This window comes from Aptenodytes patagonicus, unplaced genomic scaffold (assembly GCF_965638725.1).
Source record: "Aptenodytes patagonicus unplaced genomic scaffold, bAptPat1.pri.cur scaffold_74, whole genome shotgun sequence".
NCBI lineage: Eukaryota > Metazoa > Chordata > Aves > Sphenisciformes > Spheniscidae > Aptenodytes > Aptenodytes patagonicus.
In genome coordinates, this window is record NW_027472023.1 from 190,135 (window position 1) to 196,157 (window position 6,023).

Here is a 6,023-nt window from a genome sequence, read left to right on the forward strand (position 1 = left end):
CCTTTGCCCCCCACCAGGTACCAGCCCCTGCTTCCGCATACCCTGGCTCTGCCTCTCCCGCGCAGCATGGGGAGTGGAGGCGCCCTGCCCATCCCCCATTCCCACCCCGGGCCAGGGGGTGTTCTGTGTCCCCCCCCATACCGGGATTAACCCCACTAAAGGGCCTGGCTTGAAGTGTGTTCGTGTCAGCATCTTCTTAGGACTGTGGGGTGTGATCAGGGCCCAGCCGCTGGGTATTAAATGCACCATTTAATTGTGCATACAACCCCTCCAAACACCCCATCGCAGCCCCAGCGCTGCCTGTGAGTACATAGGTGACAGAAGGACGGCGAGGGGAAATGGGGGCCTGTGACGGGTGCGCTTGACCCCTGACCAGACTGGCGGTGGTTTGGTGCAGGCTCCGGAAGGGGTAAAGGCCTGAGCCGTAGCCAGGCGTGAACTCCCCTAGTTTCAACCTGTTCTCTGAAAACCCACAAAGGAGCAGAGTGACACAGTGAGCATCAGTGCATATGAGCTTGGAACACCGACCACGCAACTAACACATGAATAGTGGGTGGCTTTTCCAAGACTCATTTATCAAGGAACAAAGAATGTTGTGGGTACAAGGAGTCTCACGTATACCTGGGGCATCCTCGAGGGCCATCCTTGAGAAGCGCACCTTGCGTCCTTGAAGCGCCGCTGGGAACCTGAGGACCTGAGACATCCCGAGGAAAGGTAGAAATTGCCTGTAAACGTTGAAAACCGTCTGGAAAAACAGCAGTCAGCAACAGCTATTGGCTGCCCCAGGTGGTGGTGCCCTACACCCCCCTTATGTCTCTAAAGATAGAAAAAGAACTCGCTCTCTACCCAATACGGATCTTCTCTCTGAGAGCTCCCCCGTGAGAACGCCTCTACACGGGACCTGCTAGGCAGACTGGACCCTCTCCGGGGATGCCTGGCTGACTGCAGACTCCGTGACGCGGCTCACCTTCGAAGTGAGACTTTGTGCGTGGTCGATTGGCCCCACTCTTCGGAGCGGTTTGGTGAGTGCTGTACCGCTAGCACTTCAAATAGTACAGAGAGGCACTCATATACTAATAATTAATTGGTAATAATAATTACATTAATTTATAATAATTAAATTTGTAGTAAGTTGTAATACAGAAATTTGACAAAAACCCTCCTTGTCCTTGTGTATTACACCGAGACCCATAGCGGCAATACGGTCCTACAATATAGTGGGTATGGATCTTTTAAGACCCCAGACCGTTAGTACTCCATCGGGCACTTGGCGGCCAAACCATCAGACCCAGAACTCCGTAGTCTCTATAGATGAAACACCAGCCAAGGGATCCACTACTTTTCTACTACAGGCCACACCTAAATTACCCAAAAATGCCTTGACTCATGTATGACAATATGATATTAGCCCTGAAGCCACACTAGGCATAACTACTCTTACTCACGATTTATGACAATGGGGTGTTATTCAGAAAACTCACTCTCCGTGTAACTGCCCTGTGTGGCCTCTCTGTAAGCCTAACAGTACCGGGCGTTTGATGGTACATTATGGCAAACTGAATGAAAATACTGGACCCTTACCTGCTGCCGTCCCATCTATCACGGGTCTTCTTTTCATGATAGAGCAAGCAGCCCACCCTTGGGTGGCTGCCGTGGATGTAAAAGATACATTTTTCATGGTCCCATTACAACCTGAGGATCAAGAGAGCTTGGCTTTTACTGGGCATGGGATAAAGCATACTTCCACCCCATTACCCCAAGGATGCAAACATAGCCCTACATTGTCACATCAGGCTTTTATTAGCACGGGGCATTTTAATTGGAGGGGATTCCTCCAGTGAGGGCCAAAGAATGCGTGGTCACCTCCTAGCCCATCTGGAAGGTAAGGGGATTACCATCCCTGAAGCTAAATGACAGGGACCTAGCCAGCTGGTTCCCTTTTGACATATAACCTGGCAAGATGGCAGGCGATGTACTCCCCCTGATACCCTGCAGCAAATATCCCAGCTAAACTCACCCTCCAATAAGAAGGAGCTCCGACAAGGAATGCAGGATTCTGGCGAGACCATATTCCAGGGCTTACTATAACTGCCCAACCCTCATACGATCTGTTGAAGAAGCACGCTACCTGGGAATGGACAATTACTCATAAAGAAGCGCTTTGTTTGTGAAGACACAGTGTTTTAGAGTATCAGGCTATGGGCCCCGCAGTACCAGGGGCCCCCTTTAGCCTACATATAGGACTCGCAGAAAGACGGTATCAGTGGAGATGGTGGCAATGAGTTGGGCCCAATAAGGCCCAATTAACTCCCATAGGGTTTGGATCAAAGGGGTAGCAAGGTTCCCAGTCACGCTATTCACTCTGGGAAAAAAAATCACTACTGGCTACTTACCCAGCCCTACTAGATACTGAACCCATCACATCAGACACAGCCTTAGAAATTCAGACCCCGTTCCCTATCCTCAAAAGAATCAGAGAGTCTGCTCCCGTTCCTCAGGGAATGGCACACGCCAGTACAATTCAGGAAATGACAACGTACACAGCACGTCGCGACTGGGTCGTGAGGGGAACAGGGCTTACAGGGAGCCTGACAGAGTACAGTATCCAATGGCAAAGGGGTGCCTTGTCACCCCTTGGTACGCTGCCCCCACCCATTCAACATGCACCACCCCCATCCGATTTACAAGAGGATATCGAGGTGTGGTCTAGTGATGGCTTACAGATGGACCAGCTCACAGGGAAGTGGGAGGGAAGGGCTGCCCCCCTGCAGCCCTCAGACGGGACATCCAAAACACAGGAGATAGAGGGATCAGCTCAATTGGCTGAGCTCCAGGTGGCAGTGCTAGCTGCTGGACGGGGTGCCGGCACAATATATACCGATTCCTGTGCGGTACGGGCTGGGGCCACTCAGTGGCTCCCATACTGGAAAGCTGAAGGATGGAAAACTGAAGAAAGTGAAGTCCGGGGAAAAGAACTAGGGGAAAAGCTATATTTAATAGCTCGAGCAAAGAAGAATGATGGGAATCTTCTTCGAATGGGGCACGTATCCACACATACGAAGGGCACAGATCTAGGAGCCAGATGGAACCATGAAGCACATTGCTTTGCTTAAGAACCTAGAAAGAGCAATGCTACTGATCTTCCCCGTAACATATATACTCCCTCCACCTCTGATCGCATGATGCTGGGCTGGTTACATGACAGCTTAGGACTTATGGGTGGCCTGGATCTATCTCGACAAGTGGGCCCCCGAGGGTGGCCGATTTCTAAAGCACAATGCCAAGATTTTGTCGCTAGCTGCCCTTTTATACATCGGCCTGAGCCAAATTTTTAGCTGGGCAACAGTGGGCCGACCTGAGAGATGGCAAATAGATTTCAAAGGACCCCTACCCCAACCTCCAAGTAAATGGGAGTATATTTTAACCAGGGTAGGGATTATTAGCGTTCTAGGTATGGGCTACCCATGCCCTCATTTCACGGGCGGCCACATCACTCTACCAATGCAGTCACTGCCTTAAACAATTGACGGACCATGACTGGCAGTCCGATCTGGAAAGCTTTTGATAGCAGCCACAGTGTACCTTCAACTTCAGGCAAAAAAGATCATCATCAATTATCTGTGGGACAAACCGTCCAGGTTAATCACCTGCAAAAAGGGAGTTTTCCTTGCATATTGCTAACACACCTTCAAAGTGCCATGTGGAAGGTGCTTGACCACAAGCATCCCAAACTTGCTGGGGATGCTCAACACTGACCTTGAGCTTAATCTGGTATTTGGGCTCTGTACTGAACATCTCGTTTCCGAGCAGTGGATCTCCAAATCATCCGGTGATTTGATGAATCCAAATGATGAATCCAAACCAATGAAGCTGGTTTTGTGTTTTCTTTCAGGTTACCCCAACTGCAACATGGGCAACTGGGAACTCAGATTATCTGCCCGGGATCCTTGGTCCCACGCATAAAGAGGAATTTGAAAAACTCGCAACGAGGAATGGGCATATGTCATAACAACTCACAACAGGGGGAAGTGAAGGGGAAAGTCAAATTGTAACAGAAAATAGAAGTGGACGTAGTTTAGTGCTGCTTAACACAGCATTAAAGTATATTCTGTTGGGGGATTGTCGGGATTACTAGCTTTGGTGGTTGTGTATGTATAGGTTCAGTTGATCTTGTAGCGAAACTGGTATGTGAGAGGATGGAACGAAGAAGAAGAGAGGACGAGAAATAAAATGGGTTGAAACAAATGGGTTTGGAAATGAAAAAAGATAAGATGTCATGAGCAACTGGGAAGAGCAGAGTTTAAAAAAAAAGGAACAAAGACGGGGTTATGTCTGGTAATTACAATAATGGGGAATGGCCTTATCCCAGCGATGGAATAGCAATCGCATTATTCAGTTTATGAATAAATGAATAAATTCTGATGAGCTGCCGGGGAGCTCATCAAACAAAAGCTGTCTTTGCTGCGTGTCAGCCTAATTTTTTTACATCCACACCGTTCAACGAAATCTTGTCTTGAGAGAACAGATGGCTGCGGAGGGGTCCCAATAGTTCAGTCCTCCTGCTCTGGGCCATCAGTGCTGAGCGTTGCCTCAACCCTCGAATGTTCCTGCTGCCCGGCTGGGTCTTTGTGGAGCAGCCCCGTGGAGAAGTGCGCGGACAGCGTGCAAGGGCTGTGATTGAGAGGCGGCTCAAGGAAGTTGCACGAGGGGTAGCAGTTTCTGCTCTGGCTTCTCAGTCGGTCCCCCAGCATAACATCCAGCTGGCTGAGAATAGAGGCCAGTGGGTAATTCACGAGACCCACGGCCTCACCAGCTCTGAGGTTTGACTGTCAGCTTTTACAATCTTGCAGCAGAGGTACAGAAGGCTGTTGTTCGGATCTATGCAATCTTCCCCATTCCCAGCTATGAAAAAATACCGAGGCGCAGAGATGCAGCCCCACAGTCACCTTCCCAAAGCAAAATAAGGCATGCGTGTTCTGGCCAGTCTTTATTTCAATGCTGATTTTGCCAACGTGCTGGCAGTTTACCGGCACGGTAGTGCGGCTTATCCTATGTCGCTGCCATGATCGCGCCGTTATTCCCGCCCGTCAAAACCCAGCGCAATACAGAACCGCAGAGCCCCCGATAAGCTGGTGCTCTACAAGATCCATGTGGCGATAGGGTGAGTTTAAACCCTCCAGTGATGGCTGCCACAAAGAGAAATTTCTTAGCAGCAACACCCGGAGAAGACCCCAAGATATGTGCCAGATCCCCAGTTGTAGAAAAAGTGTAAGGCTTTTGATCCGTTTTGAGCTTTGTTTTCCTTACGACGGGGTCATAGGCCAGGCTCACTGCTGGAGAGTTGACAGCTGGAGCTTTGTGGTGGGGGTTAATGAGATGGATCATACCTCCCATCAACATGGAGAGGGATGGATAATAGCCTTTCTGCAAAGGCTACTGCCCTGTCTCGCCCTGCAGCGCTATTTCAAAGATGGTGTCCTGCTTGATGCTATGCCAGCTCTGTGGGTACGGTGTTTGCACCAGCCCCACTGTCCACTTCCCGCAGAGTTCCAGGGGCCTCACCAGCTGTATGGGAATGTGCGAGCTGGTGTTTTGTGGGCAGAGTCTGGCACCGCTGGCATTGCTGGGGAGCGCAATGTAGAAACCCCTGTCTGCCATCCTTCTTCTTCCCCCACTCCACTGCCAGTCAGGAGATGTCCTGCACCTGGGAAGCTCCTACCCTAAATTTCTGGGGCCAGCCACGCCACTTCACCAGCAGCTGTTTCTTTCCTCCTTTCCCTTTTGCTGGATGATCTTCTCAATTTTGCAGGTCTTGTCCTTGTCAGGATGCACTTTTTGAAGATCTTTGGGGTAAAACTTCCCCCCACTTGCTTCCCAACCATAGTCTCTTAAGCGGTACACAGGCATCTGTCCCCTTCTCACACTTTCCGCTACGATGAAAATGTCACCTGTGAACGTCTGTTCATAACCTTTCTCAAATCTCTTGGGTTTTTTTAGACACCCTGACGTGGTCTCCCTTTTGG